The sequence below is a fragment of the Ursus maritimus genome, unplaced genomic scaffold, assembly GCF_017311325.1.
Source record: "Ursus maritimus isolate PB19 unplaced genomic scaffold, ASM1731132v1 scaffold_28, whole genome shotgun sequence".
In the NCBI taxonomy this organism is placed as follows: domain Eukaryota; kingdom Metazoa; phylum Chordata; class Mammalia; order Carnivora; family Ursidae; genus Ursus; species Ursus maritimus.
This window is the reverse complement of record NW_024425341.1, coordinates 39,332,636-39,348,528: the sequence shown is the minus strand read 5'-3', so window position 1 is coordinate 39,348,528 and position 15,893 is coordinate 39,332,636. Positions and strand designations below refer to the sequence as shown.

Genomic DNA, 15,893 nt, shown 5'->3' with positions numbered 1-15,893 from the left:
CCATTGAGTCACAGAGACTGACTGAAAATGGGACTCTATCCTATAATATTGCTTACAGAGGATTATTTAGTTTCTGCTTGAACACTTCCAGGGACTAGGAGTTCACAATTTCACCAGGCAACCCTCAAATTTAGTCTTAAATTATGTAGGCCAAGCTTGTGTGTGCTTGTCCACCTTTGGGTGCTTGGGATGATCCAAACTCACTTCAAAGCCAATTTACCATTTGTTGGTTTACATTTCCCACGAGTTGTGTGTGTGCATGTTATCTTCCCCATATTTTAAAATTTACAGTGAACTAGGGACAATCCTAAAAGAACCCAGCAAATAATGGCACTAGATACAGGTCGGTTTCAAGTTACCTATTTATGGTATTATACATGACTATGTTGGACTCTGTGTCTTACCTCCTAGAATTATGAACTTGTTATTAAGGAGAATGTCTTCTTAGACCACAGACATTCCCTGCGCTATGGACACTGGAGATTGTATCATGTAAAGTTTCCTAGTATGTAGAATTCTTGGAAGAAACATTATATTTGTGGGGTTGGCAAACATGATGATTTCTTATTTACTGCGTTGTTTAGTGTTACTATGATAATAACATTTATATAGTACTTATTTACAAATTACTGCACAAACATAATCTTTGATTTCCCAAATAAGTATAATAATTGCATTATTATAATGTAAGATAAGCATAATAATTACATTAGTAGTAGGGGCAGTAGTAGTAGTATTGGGTATGATTACATTTTCTCCATTTTATGGATAAAGACATCAAATGTTTACATTTGTGCTCATCAAAAAGTTCACACAGCTAGTTAACTTGAACTGAAGTCAGTACTACAATTCAAGAACAGAACTTCTGACTATATATCTTGTGCTCTATTCATCTCTTAAATATTGTAGTACTTAGATAGTCCTTTTTTTTTTACTTTGGTCATTGTTTTAGATTTTTTTTTCTTTCTCATAGTTTATGAGTTAGTTTTTTTTAATTGAAGCATAGTTGACACACAATGTTACATTAGTTTCAGGTGTACAACATCAAGTGATTTGACAAGCTTGTACGTTATACTATGTACAATGCTGTTACTATACCATTGACTATATTCCTTATGCTATACCTTTTATCCCTATGAATTATTCATTGTGTAACTGGAAGCCTGTATCTCTTACTTCCCTTTACCCTTTTTACCTAACCCCTGCACACCTCCCTGACAGCAACCGGCAATTGTTTTGTGTATTTATGGGTCTGTTTCTGCATTTTGTTTGTTTACTCATTTGTTTTGTTTTTTATTTTATTGAGTTTTTATTTAAATTCTAGTCAGTTAACATATAGTGTAATATTGGTTTCAGGAATAGAATTTAGTGTTTCATCTCTTACATACAGTTCCCAGTGCTTATCACAACCAGTGCCTTCCTTAATACCCATCACTATTTAGCCCCTTCCCCCCCACCTCCCACCCCCAGAAGCCCTCAGTTTGTTCTCTATAGTTAAGAATCTCTTATGGTTTGCCTCCCTCTCTCTCTTTTTTTCCCCTTCCCCTATCGATATCTGTTTTGTTTCTTAAATTCTACATATGAGTGAAATCATATGGTATTGATCTTTCTCTGACTGACTTATTTTGCTTAGCGTAATGTACTCTAGTTCCATCCACGTCACTGCAAATGGCAAGATTTTTTTTTCTTTTTAAGAGAGGGAGAGGTGTGAGAAGGGGCAGGGGAAGAGGAAGACAATCTTTTTTTTTTTTTTATATGTTAGTCACCATACAGTACACCATTAGTTTTTGATGTAAAGTTCCATGATTCATTGTTTGCATATGACACTCAGTGCTCCATGCAATACATGCCCTCCTTAATACCCATCACTGGGCTAACCCACCCTCCCATCCTCCTCCCCTCTGAAACCCTCAGATTGTTTCCCGGAGTCTATAGTCTCTCGTGGTTCATTTCCAGAGGGAGAGAATCTTAAGCAGGCTCCATGCCCAGCACAGAGCCAAACGTGGGGATTGATCTCACAACCATAAGACTATGACCTGAACTGAAATCAAGAGTAGGTAGCTTAACTGATGGAGGCACGCAGGTGCCCCAGGATTTCATTCTTTTTGATGGCTGAGTGATATTCCATTGTATATATACACCACATCTTCTTTATCCATTCATCAGTTGATGGACATTGGGCTCTTTCCATAATTAGGCTGTTGTTGATAATACTGCTATAAACATCAGGGTGCATGTACCCCTTTGAATCTGTGTCTCTGTGCCTTTGGGTAAATACCTAGCAGTACAATTGCTGGGTTGTAGGGTATCTCTATTTTTAACGTCTTGAGGAACCTCCATACTGTTTTCCAGAGTGGCTGTACCAGTTTGCATTCCCACCAACTTTCTCTTCAACCTCGCCAACATCTGTTGTTTCCTGTGTTGTTAATTTTAACCATTCTGAGAGGTGTGAGGTGGTATCTCATTGTGGTTTTAAATTGCATTTCTCTGATGATTGTTGATGCTGAGAATCTTTTCATGAGTCTGTTGGTTATCTGTATGTCTTCTTTGGAAAAATGTCTATTCAGGCCTTCTGTGTTTTTAAAAATCAGATTATTATTATTTTTGGTGTTGGTTGTGTCAGTTCTTTATATATTTTGGATATGAACCCCTTATTAGGTTCTTAATGCTTGTTGATTTTACATGATTTTACTAGGATGTAAACATCTGAGAGTTCTGTATAGATCTTAGTATTTCTTAACCCAAGGATTATGTTCAAAATGCCCAGAAACTTGGGTCAGATAAAGTTGGTTTTTTTTTTAGAAAAGAAGCCTGCATTTGTGTACCATGTGCACATGACCCAAACCATTGTTTTTTCAGGTTTGTACAATTTTATCAGCAGAAGAGAATAACAGCCAAAACCTTTCTTGTTAGATTCAACTGCTGCCAGTCACACTTATCAGAGAGGAAGCCTATAGCTAGAGAAATCGTGATGGCAAGTCATGTGTGTGTGCTGATATTGGGCATCTTTGCTGTTGAGGAAGAGAGGGGATCAAGTTGGAGAGATCAAAGATGATCCTTTTTTGTGTCTAATTCATATTTATTTATATGCATCTGCTGTACATCTAGATGCTGTGGCATCTAGAAGGCGTAAGACAGAGGGAACATAGGTATTGCCAGGGATGACTTTTAACTCCTTTACTGAGAGCCTTGGAGTGAAGATAAAGGTCATGATGGAAGCGAAGTATCAAGATTTTCATTAGTCCATGAATGAGAATTGTATTTCAACCTAACTCTTCATGCTGGCACCCTATGGCATAGTGAAACAGAGTTCTAATCAAAACAGCATAATGAAATATAATCTAAAAAGGAATAGGTTTATAGGTTAGCTTTCAAAACAGGTGTTTTGTTATTTTAAGAACAAAATTCTCTGACAAGTTTCTTTTGTAGTTTAATATGATCTGTAAGATGCATTTTTCCCCCATAGGGTTTCAAGAAGTCCCATAGTAAGGAGCTTAAAGGTCACATAAAAAGAAATGAAAACAAGACTTGGAAAATCTTTCAAGTTAGAAGCAGTAGAGTCCAGAGCTAATATTAACTTTCTTAGGCATCAATATGCATTCTTTTTTATGTGAATGAACTGATTCAACTCAATTAATTTGTTTATTCATCTAATTAGTAAATATTTATAGAGTGCTGTCTATGTGTCCAGAACATTACTAGATTTTGGCCTTCTGCTGCCACAGGTGAAAAAGAATTCAGAAGTGAAAAGGTAATTGTGAACTGACAGAAATACATCCAGTGATTGCATTGAACTATTTGCATAATTTGAAGCAAAGAACTATTAGCAGCTGTAGTCACTGTGTCAGGAAAAATTGTCTATGGAACTGATATCTTTATTTTTTAAAAATTCCATGACTCCAACATTTATAGGATATACAACTTTTATAAGATTAAAATGCATTAAATGTAGATAATTTTTAAAACTGACAATAGCATGTGTTTACTTATGCAAATTTATTTTGTTTCCTGAAGTTTGATTCTAAACCTTCGTCATTTTCAAAATCGTAAGTTTCTCCTGAATCATTTTTAGAGTCCACTGTGATGCATAATATAATGACAGAGGGTTTCCTATAACTCACACGTCTGCTCTGGACCTCCTTAGCACTAGGAGAATGACTGGCTACTACACCTTTGAGACACATTGAAGGATACTGTGTCTACATTTGTTGTTTCACTTTTTCCTTATTTGATTTATGAATCTCTGAAAAGTCTCTGAAAAGTAAACAACTCGATGCTTCTGATAGACAGATGTTTAGACCTTTAGAGGCAGTCCTTCATGGATTCACAATAACCCTCCCTAGCTCTGAAAATTCTGTTATCTATTCCAAGAGATCTGGCTAAGTTCATAGGTGTATAGGCCATAACAAGTTACAACACTAGTTACAACACTTGTTATAACACTAGTTATGTTAGTTACAACAATAACTAGTACCTTGCAGATGGCAAGATTGAAAAATTAATTTTTATTTCAGAAATGTTTAAATACAAAAAATGTGACATTTGAAACAGAGGTGGGCATGTTGTTTCCTAGGAAGGTGACTGGCTGGGCAAATGAGCTGGTAAACCTCATCTGTCCCTGCCTGTTGTCTGATAAACTTAGTTGCATTTGACCCCTCTGAGGGTATGCGTATGTGTTTGTAGTTGACTGCTTTGACATATTCCATTTCTATTTCAAAACACCACAAGCCAAGAGTGTCTAAACTAATTTTATCAGTCGTACAGAAACACAGAAAGCAAATGTGGATACAGCAAGGGAGTCAGGGTTTTAAAGACCTTAATATTTCCTGCTACCATCAATATTCAAAAAAATAACACTGAAACAAAACCAAAATAAAAATATTTCCTTACTAGAAAAATTCAACACTCACATACAGAAATTTTAAAAATACAATATTTATAAAGTAAAAAGTGTATTTTCTTAAAGCTAATGATATACTTCAAATATACCGAAAGAGAAAGAAAGAAAATCAAAATGTCTTACTTCTGATACTTAGTACAAACAGCATGCACATAGAACCAAACCAATGTGACTGGTTGGTTCTCTAGCAATGATGTATTATCAGGAAGAATTTATGTATAAACACAATTCTTATTGTTTTTATTCCTACAGAAAAATTATAAGCACAATGCAAAGAACCTTTTCCTGATTCTCTTGAGAGCAAATTACTGATATGATGCCCTATCACTTTTGAAAAGTCTATGGTATATTTCCAAAAAAATAAGAGTGTTTTCCTACACATCCTCACTATAACCATCAAAATCATAAAATTATCACTGTTACATTACTACCATATAATACACAGACACCGTTCAAGTTTGCTAATTGTCCCAGTAATACTCTTTATAACAAAAGGGTCCAGTTCAGAATCACATGTTATTTTTAGTTGTCATTATTTTTTTGTTTTTTTATTTCAGTCTGGAAAAGTTGTTCCTCATTCTTTTCTTAATCTCCATCCTCTTGACACTTTTGAAGATTACTAGCCAGCTATTTTGTAGAATGTCCATCAATTTGGGTTTAAGCGATGTCCCTCATGATCACATTCAAGACATGCGTCTTTGGCAGAAATATCAAACAAGTGACTCTGTTCTTCTAATTGCATTCTGCCAGTGGTGCACAATTAAATTTGTACCATTTCTGATAATGTTTCTGATAATGTGTGTTTACTTGATTAATATAAGTGTCTACTAGTCTTCTCTGTGAAAGTTATTCATTTTCCTTTTGTAATTAACAAGTACTTTGAGTCTGTGAAAATATTACATTCCTCATCAAACTTCAATTAATTTATATATTTATTCGTATCAGTATGGATTTATGGTTTTCTACTTTATTTAAAGGGCTATAATCTATTGCTATCATTTATTTGATATTCCATTCCACCACCACCCCAAGCTTTGGCCACTAGGAGCATCTTTAAGTTGGCTTTTTATCTTTTAGCACATCTCTATGTGAATGTCCTTCTTATGTCACCTGAGATCTAAAACTGCACCAGGTTTCCCTCCTGCCCTACCTCTTAGATACCTCTTTCCCTTACTCAGGCTCTGGCACCCTGCTCTGGGCCATTTCAGCTGCATCTGCATCCCCTTGCAAGTGGCATGGACTTCTTTCTTCCCCAGCCCCAGCTAATGGCTTTTGGACTGAATCGTTCAGGAAGGGAAGAGGAAGATGAACTTTTGTTGTCATTGTTGTCCTTTAGTGCCTCTTCTAGATCTTCATTAATTCATTCAAAAATGTTTTTGAGCTCCAATATTTTGCTGGGTACTTTCTCCCTTTAGTAGAACTAAAGATGGGTCACACAGCGGTCCCCTTTGGAAGCACAACATCTAGCAAGGAAACTTAGACATGAATACAGCCATCTGAAATTAGTGGAGCTAGTGTTCTACTAGAGAAATGAGAGAAGAGACACAAAGTCCTCATTCTGCCCACGATTGCAAGGAAAGCTACAAGGAAGAGGGTGCATTCAAGCAAAGAGAAGATGTTCCAGGCAAAGGCAACAGTAGAGGTAGAGGCATGTGGGTCTGGAAGCGCATTGAATCTTTGAGGAATAATGAGTGCTTTAGCATATTTGGGATCTAGAGGAACACGGAAGAAAATGAGATGAATATATATTAAGGTCAAAGCAGCTAAAAGAAAAATTGGGGCCTGATCAGAAAGACTTCGTCATGTTAAAGTTTAAACTTTGCATATCAGGTGAGATTTGTGTTTTAGAAAGATTACCTTGGCAGCAGTGTGAAGGAGAATCTGAAATTACATGAGAGACCAATTTGGGAGAATATTATTCAGCCTTTCTTCCTAACTAAGTGAGAGGCCCAGGTCTGACCTTCAAGAGTCAGGGAAGACGTGGGAATTCTGTATCTGTGGGTCTGAGGTAAAGACAGTGGTATGCTGGTAAGCCAGCTTTCTGGAAAAGTAAAAAGCCCTGATTTGCAGCATTTGCAGAATCTCTGAGGTGTAAATAAATATGTCCACTATGGCTACTTTCAAGCTCCTGATATCTCATTACTGAACAGAGTTTGGAAGAGAGAGCACCATTTGCTCTCCCAGCCAGCACAAACACTACTGGAAGGTGAAGACACTTCCTTTAAGGGGAAAAGAAGCCAATGTGAGTGTCTTAGCCTGTTCAGATGCTATAACAAAATACTAGAGGCTGAATGCCTTAAATATTTATTTTTCACAGTTCTGGAAGCTGGGAAGTCCAAGATCAGGGTGCCAGCAGGTCCAGTGTCTGGTGAAGGCCCACTTCCTGATAGAAGGCTGTCTTCTCACTGTGTTCTCCCATGCAAAAGGGGCAATAGAGCCTCTGAGTCTCTTTTATAAAGGCACTAATCCCATCTTAGGGCTCCACCCTCATGGTCTAATCAACTCCCAAAGGCTCCATCTCCTAGTACATTGGGGGTCAACATATGAATTTTGGGAAGACACAAGCATTTAGTTCATTGCAGGGACATTACAGGAAATGGGTGAAAACTGTGATTTTTATGGAACAGGTCAAAGACCTACTTTGCACCAGAAGCAGCCGAGGCCATCAAGCACTTGACAGCATAGGGGGTACTTGGTCCAGGGAGGAGTAGGACAGAGTACTGGTTCTGGTGCCTAGAGAGGAGATAGCATGAATGACAAGTTGTGCAGGTTGACAAAAATCAGGAGCAGGCTGTGCTGCCCTAAAGGAATGTAGAGCTGCTATACCGATCAAGGATAGAGCTATGTGAAGAAGTTGCTGCTGAGAGGGGTTCAATCCATCAGCAAGCTAAGCACTCAGAGCCTCCCCACAAGGTGCTGAGATATTGATCCCTTTAGGCCCTCAGGGTGATTTTTTGGGACACTTACACTTTATTCTCTGCCATATACTTATGAGACAAGAAATAACTACAAGTTTGAATTTGGGGTAAGGGAATAAAAATAGCAAATAATAGGGGGTAATACTGAGTCCCTATTGTCTTACAGACACTGTTCTAAATACTTTACATGTATTGACTCCTTCGTCATCCTTCATTTTATATATGAAGAAATTTAAGAACAAAGAGATTAGCTTGTTAAAGTCACATAGATGGTAAGGGTACAGCCGTGGAATGAACCGTGGTAGTTTGACTCTGGAGCCACATTCAACAGGATACCCGCTCTGCTATACACAGAAAGGGGAAACATGCAAGGAGGACAAAGTATTGATATCTCAAAATATTATCCCCTGTGTAAATTAGGTCAGTTCAAAGCCTGGCATAAAATAGATATGCAATAAATGTTTTTTTAAATAAGTAAATGAAAAACTTCTCTTATATCACTTAATCTTTTTGAAATGAGTGTTTTATAGTATTATACTTCTGTCCTGCTTTTTAATGTTGGGTATTTCAGAATTACAATGATGTTGAGTAGTGCATTGTATTTTCCCAAACAAGAATTTGAGATACACCAGAAGAATATGCATTTCTTCATTTTTTGAAACATCATGCCAAGAGTTTTGCTCCTGGACCAGGGAACTCTTCTTCATCAATGGATTTAATTAGTTCAATTATTCATTTACAACAGCTCTTTTTCTCTTGACTTATTTTGCCCCGAAGAATTACTTATGAGACAGGCCTGGCTATTACTGCTGAGGGTTTTGTGAGGTGACAGTCAGTGCTCCAGGAGTCTGCCTTGATCTATGTGCAGGGTCCATATATCCTGCCTGAAACAAGTGCTCTGGGATCTGTCTTTACCTTCCTTTGAGCTTATTGTTTCAAAAAAGTCTGCTCTTTGGGGGAAGTCTAGAAGGTGTTGTTCCATCTCTATGATGAGAGGCAGATCTCCCACTAAAAGGAAGACTCTGCAGTTTGAAAGGCTGAATAGGTTGGCACTTAACAGGGAATTCCAGCTGGTTAATTTAGGGTGCGGAGGGAAAGATCCAGCATAAGAATGTTATCTGGCAGTGGGCCCAAAACATTTTCAACTGATTGTGAATTGGAGAGATTTTCATCACCTTAGGGATGCTGCTTTTCACTATTATGTTCTTCTGACACAAGAAAACAAGTGATAATATACAGGTTAGTCCTGGTGTCATAGCTACACTCACAAACATGATCAATGCCAATTGTATCAGAACCAAAGATGGCCTCACGCTTGCTGACATATTTGAAGTAAAAAACTGAACAAGAATTCACAAATATTTCTACTCAACGTTATACATTTTTTTTTATTTTTGCCTTCTTTCCTTTTGTATCCAAGAAACCATTCTGAAGATATGGAGAGACATTTAGGTAAAAGCAGATTTCAGAAAGTTGTTAATTTTCTGTATTAATTTTTCCCCCAGTGGCTTAACACAAAAAAATTTATATGACCAGGCAACTTACCAGGGCAGCTGTGGTCCTTGTGATGGCTCAGCAATTCAGACTGCTTTAATCTTGTTGTCTACCAACTCCATACAAGACCTCCACATTCTTGGAGAAGACAAAAAGAAGATAATGGATTGTTAGAGGCTTTTCGTGGCTTCAGCCTGGAAACATCATTTTTGCTGCTGTCTCATTGGCTAGAAGTTTTCATGTAACTCTAAGAGTCTGGGAAGGTTAGTCTTCCACGTGTCCAGAAAGAAGAGAAGAACTAGATATTGGTGAACACTAAAATGGCAGCCACATGTATTATCCAATGAAGCTCAACAGACATCAGCATAATCCAAATGTCACATAGTCCAAATGAACATAACCACCCAGGTTTGCTGCCACCCATACAAACTAACAAAGCCAAGCTCCTTCCACTGTAAAGTCCACTTCTTGTTCCCAGGAAGCATTTAAAGTTCCCAAGATGAATTTCCTCTCCCACAGAATATCTTCTCTTATGTTTATCTCTTATTCTGTGTTTTCGCCAGAGGAATGTTACTCAAGTCCTTGGGTAGTCTGAATTCCTTTTGTAGAAGTTGTAGCCTCAGGAACTGATGTATTCATCAACACCTCCAGAGGCGAATTACTTCAACTCTGAAACTTCCGTGCACGACTGTAAAGGTATCTAATGTTGTATGATGTGGTTGGCCTTGATACCATTAGTGCACATATTTCTGGGTTCCTTGACATGATTGCAGGACTGGTTCTTTCCCCCATAACCTTTAGGGTGACTGGCTACTTAGTCTTCAAAGGTAAATGACAAATTTCATGATACTTGGGGCAGATATTGGTGTCCAAGGGATCCAATATTTATTTATTCTATTTCTAACACACTTTATTGTTTTCTGTAAGTACAAATTTCTTTTTTTAATAATAATTTTTTATTATGTTATGTTAGTCACCGTATAGTATATCCTTAGTTTTTGATGTAGCGTTCCATGATTCATTATTTGCGTATAACACCTAGTGCTCCATGCAATATGTGCCCTCCTTAATACCCATCACCGGCCTATCCCAATCCCCCACTCCCTCCCCTCTGAAGCCCTCAGTTTGTTTCCCAGAGTCCATAGTCTCTCATGGTTCATTCCCCCTTCTGTTTACCCCCGTTCATTCTTTCCTTCCTTCTCCTACCGATCTCCCTGCTATTTCTTATGTTCCATATATGAGCGAAACCATATGATAATTGTCTTTCTCTGCTTGACTTATTTCACTTAGCATAATCTCCTCCAGTCCTGTCCATGTTGCAGCAAATGTTGGGTAATCGTTCTTTCTGATGGCTGAGTAATATTCCATTGTATGTATGGACCATATCTTCTTAATCCAGTCATCTGTTGAAGGGCATCTCGGCTCCTTCCACAATTTAGCTATTGTGGACAATGCCGCTATGAACAATGGGGTGCATATGGCCCTTCTCTTCACTACGTCTGTATCTTTGGGATAAATACCCAGTAGTACAATTGCTGGATCATAGGGTAGCTCAATTTTTAACTTTTTAAGGGACCTCCACACTGTTTTCCAAAGTGGCTGTACCAACTTGCATTCTCACCAACAGTGTAAGAAGGATCCCCTTTCTCCATATCCTTGCCAACATTTGTTGTTTCTTGTCTTGTCAATTTTTGCCATTCTAACTGGTGTAAGGTGGTATCTCAGTGTGGTTTTGATTTGAATTTCCCTGATGGCTAATGATTTTGAACATTTTTTCATGTGTCTGTTAGCCATTTGTATGTCTTCATTGAAAAAGTGTCTGTTCATATCTTCTGCTCATTTTTTTATTTGATTATTTGTTTCTCTTGTATTGAGTTTGAGAAGTTCTTTGTAGATCTTGGATACCAGTCGTGGCTGATGTCGAAGAGGTTGCAGCCTATGTTCTCCTCTATGATTTTGATGGATTCCTGTCTCACATCGAGGTCTTTCATCCATTTGGAGTTTATCTTTGTGTTTGGTGTGAGAGAGTGGTCATGTTTCATTCTTTTGCATGTAGCTGTCCAATTTTCCCAGCACCATTTATTGAAAGAGACTGTCTTTTTTCCACTGGATGTTTTTTCCTGATTTGTCGAAGATCAGTTACCCATAGAGCCGAGGATCCATTTCTGGGTTTTCTATTCTGTTCCATTGGTCTATGTGTCTGTTTTTGTGCTGGTACCATGCTGTCTTTGTGATCACAGGTTTGTAGTATAGCTTCAAATCCAGCAACGTGATGCCCCCAGCTTTCTTTTTCCTTTTCAACATTTCTTTGGCAATTTGGGGTCTTTTCTGCTTTCACACCAATTTAAGGACTGTTTGTTCCAGATCTTTGAAAAATGTCATTGGTATTTTGATCAGGATGGCATTGAAAGTATAGATGGTTCTGGGTAGCATCGACATTTTAACTATGTTTATTCTTCCATCCATGAGCATGGAATGTTTTTCCAACTTGTTGTGTCTTCTTCAGTGTCTTTCAACAATGATCTGTAGTTTTTAGAATATAAATCCTTTACCTCTCTGGTTAAGTTAATTCCGAGATATCATATGATTTTTGGTGTTTTTGTAAATGGAATTGATTCCCTAATTTCTCCTTCTTCAGTGTCATTGTTTATGCATAGAAATGCAACTGATTTGTTTCCTTTGCCACATTAGGGAAGTTCTCAGCTATAATTTGTTCAAATATCTCTTCTAGACCTCTCTCTCTTTCTCCACCCCCTCAGGAATGCTGATGATTCTGACATTGGAACGTTTCGTTGAGTCAGTAATCTCTCATAATCTACATTCTTGAGATTAGATTTTTTTGAGCCAAGTTTCCATTTTTACCTTCTCTTCTACCATCCCATCCTCCAAATCACTAATTCGTTCTTCCGCCTCATTTACCCTCGCCATCAGAGCATCTAGTTTAGACTGCATTTGATTCATAGCATTTTTAATTTCTGCCAAATTCACTCTCATTTCCACCCTTAGAGATTCTATATTCTCATTAATATTTTCGTTAATATTTTTTTCAAGCCTACACATCATCTTGACCATTGTTACTCTGAACTCCATTTCTGACAATTTGGATATATCCATAACCATTAGTTCTGTGGCAGAGGCCACAGACTCTGTTTCTTTTCTTCGTTGGGGGGGATATCTCCTCCTCATCATTCTGATGAGGAGAGGTTGCAGGGATGTACGGAGCCAAATTATTGACCAGGACCCAAGCAGTGTGCACTTGTTTTATAGGGACCTTGGGGATGTGGGCTTCTTGATTTTCAGCCTGCCTTCTGGGGGGAGGGGCCTGCCACGCTGATACTCAGGCAACTCTGTTTGAGTAGAGTTGTCCTGTCCCCTGCGAGGGGGGATGGGGATGGGCACAATATGAACTGGTATTTCCGGGCTTTTGTTCTCTGGTCACTTTCCCTGGTGGTTTTCTGTGACTCTTCTGAGAGTCAGAGCAGCAGTGGCTGTATCCTAGCCTCTGTCTCAGAAGAGAGAGATCACAGTCTGCTCTCCACTGAACTCTCCTGGCCACTTAACTCTGTTTCCATCAGTGCTGCTAAAAACTCCGCAGCGTCCTGGGATGTGCGCCCCACAGCTACTCTCCCAGCCCTCGCTTCCAGGGCCTGTACATCTCTGTCCTTTGTGCTTCTAACACCGCCAGCCACCCCTGGTTCCCACGAGTGCTCCTGAGCTCCCTGTTTCAGTCCGGTCTCAGTGAGCACTCTGGAGCTCCGGTTTTCAGTCTGGTCACACGCACATTCCCAGGCTCACGGTCTCAGTCTACTCTCTCATGGGTGCCGGTCCGCGAGTCCACCCGCTTCCCAGTGCAGGTGGCTACTGCTTCCCGGCACCCAAGCCTGGTGGCTCCCTCCCTCTTCCATTTATCTTCCGATATCTGTGCACAGATTCACGGCTCCCTGCTTCGTACCTCAATACTCAGCACTGGAGATGTTCGTTTGTAGAGAACCACATGTATCTTCCTATGTCTCGGGCTGATTTCATGGGTGTTCAGGATGATCTGGTAGATATCCAGCTCGATCCAGGGGACCAGCTGAAAAAAGGTCTCCTACTCCTCCACCATCTTTTTCCGAACCTAAAATTTGTATTTAAATACTTTCTTGGGTCTAGGGGATAATTCAAGGTGCTTTTCTGTAACAATCTTCTTTTCGGCTGTTAATGACAGAGTCCCAGAATTGTCCTGAAATCCTTCTCCACATCTGAGCCATGCTTCAGAGAGGAAAGCAGCGGCCCCCACTGCCCTGAGACCTGCTCTTCCAAACTTCAGTGAACTCCATCTTGGAAAGGATGGATATTCTACATCCCAATTTCTTTTTCTCTTCCAGCCACTACAGCTACTGCTGTGGGGCATCTCTCTGTCTTCTATCATATTCCTTCTTTCTGAAGAACTCTTAATATTTCTTATGTGCCAGGGTGCCTGGATGGTGCAGTCAATTAAGTATCCAATTCTTGGTTTTGGCTCAGGTTGTGATCTCAGGGTCATGAGATCGAGCCCCGCATGAAGCTCCATGCTCAGCACAGAGTCTCCTTGGGATTCTCTCTCTGTCCCTCCCACTTGTGCTCTCTCTTATAAATACATACGTACATACATACATATTTTTAAAATATTTCTTATAGTGCAAATTCACTGGCAAGGATTTCTCTCAGTTTGTACTTGTCTGAGAAAGTCTTTATTTCTCCTTCATTTTTTGAAAGACATCTTTACGGAGAATACAGCAGTGGGTTGATAGTTTTTTCTTTCAGCACTTTTTTTTTAAGATTTTATTTATTTATTTGAGAGAGAGAGAAAAAGCATGAGATGGGAAAGGGTCAGAGGGAAAAGCATACTACCCGCTGAGTGGGGAGCCTGATGTAGGGCTCGATCCCAGGACTCCAGGATCATGACCTGGGCTGAAGGCAGTCACTTACCCAACTGAGCCACCTAGGTTCCCCTCTTTCAGCACTTTTAAGTAACACCCCCTTGTATTCTGTGTTGCATGTTTTCTAATGAGAAGTCTACTGTAATTTTTTTCTTACTATCAAGAACTGTGAAGGACCTAGGATATTACACTATTTGCAGGCTAAAAGTTTAGCCTGCTACAGGTTCATAGAGGCTGACAGAAGATAGAAGACTCCTGAATGAAAAACAAAGAATTTTATTACTCATGGCACAGAAAGCATCATGAATACCAGCATATTTACATGTGTTCCACTTGCACCCAAGTCCTACAAGGATGAAGCAAATGGTCTCAGAGGGACCCCAAGGGAGGAACCCTGAGCTTAGGGGAACCAAATCTTTTATAATGAGGAATAAGCATGTCTGCCCTTCGTTTTGAAGAAAGACACTGTATCTTCTATGACTGTAAGCAAACCTGCTCTTTTCTCTGGCAAGAGACAGAATTTCCATCTTGTTAAGCTGTTTTATACACAATTATACTTGTATAGGTAGTTTATAACAATAGGCAATTAGTGTCTCCCTTGTGAGACATTCAGAAACATTGAGAGACCCATGGAGAGTTGTCTCCCAATAGAAAGTATTTCTTTTTCCCCCTTGTCTTCAGGATTTCTAATTTGTGTTTTGTTTTCAGCAGTTTGAATATGAGGCGCCTAGGCATGCATGTGTTTGTGCATACACATGTGTGTATTCTGTTGTTTATTCCTGCTTAGTGTTCTTTGAGCTCTTGGATCTGAGGTTTGGGGTCTGTCACTGATTTTGTGACACTCTTGGTTATTATTTCTTCAAATATTTTTCCTGTCCTGGTTTTTCTTTCTTTTCTTCTGGGATTCCGATGGTATATACATTAGATTATTTGATATTATCCCACAGTTCCCAGATGCTCTGTTCTTCCTCTCCCAGTCCCCATTCTTTTTTCCTTTGTGCTTTAGCCTAGGTAGTTTCTATTGACCTATCCTTACATTCATGATCCTTTTCCTTTTGTTAAGTTGTTGATGAGGCTGTACAACACATTTTTCATCTTTATTACTGTGTTTTTCATTTCTAGGATTTGAATCTGATTGCTTCCCCCCTTTCCTGAAATATACTGAGATATAACTGACATATAATATTGTGTAAGTTTAAGGTGTAAAATGTGATGATTTGATACATGTATATATTATGAAATGGTTACCATAGTAGGGCTAGTTAACACCTTTATCATCTCACGTAGTTACCATTTGTGTGTGTGTGGGCGGGTAAGAACATTTAAGATCTATTCTCTTAGACACTTCAAGCACATAATATAGTATTGTTAAGTAAGTCACCATGCTGTACATTAGATTCCCCAGAACTTATTCATCCTATAACTGGAAGTTTATACCTTTGACCAATACCTCCCCATTTTCCTTGCTCTTTAGCCCTTAGTAACCATCATTCTACTCTTTTTCTGTAAGTTTGGCTTTTTTGCACATACAAGTGATATTACACAGTATTTTCTTTCTTTGATTCCTTATTTTACCTAGCATAATGCCCTCAAAATTCATCCATGTTTCAACACTCACACACACACACCATATATACATGTACATATTTGTATCTACTCAAAAGATGGAACTCTGTCCAA

At 38.8% G+C, this 15,893-nt stretch overlaps 1 pseudogene; it reads left to right on the top strand.

The window, feature by feature from the left end:
- LOC103681000 overlaps positions 1-15,893 on the top strand; it is a 77,502-nt pseudogene that overhangs the window by 20,426 nt on the left and 41,183 nt on the right.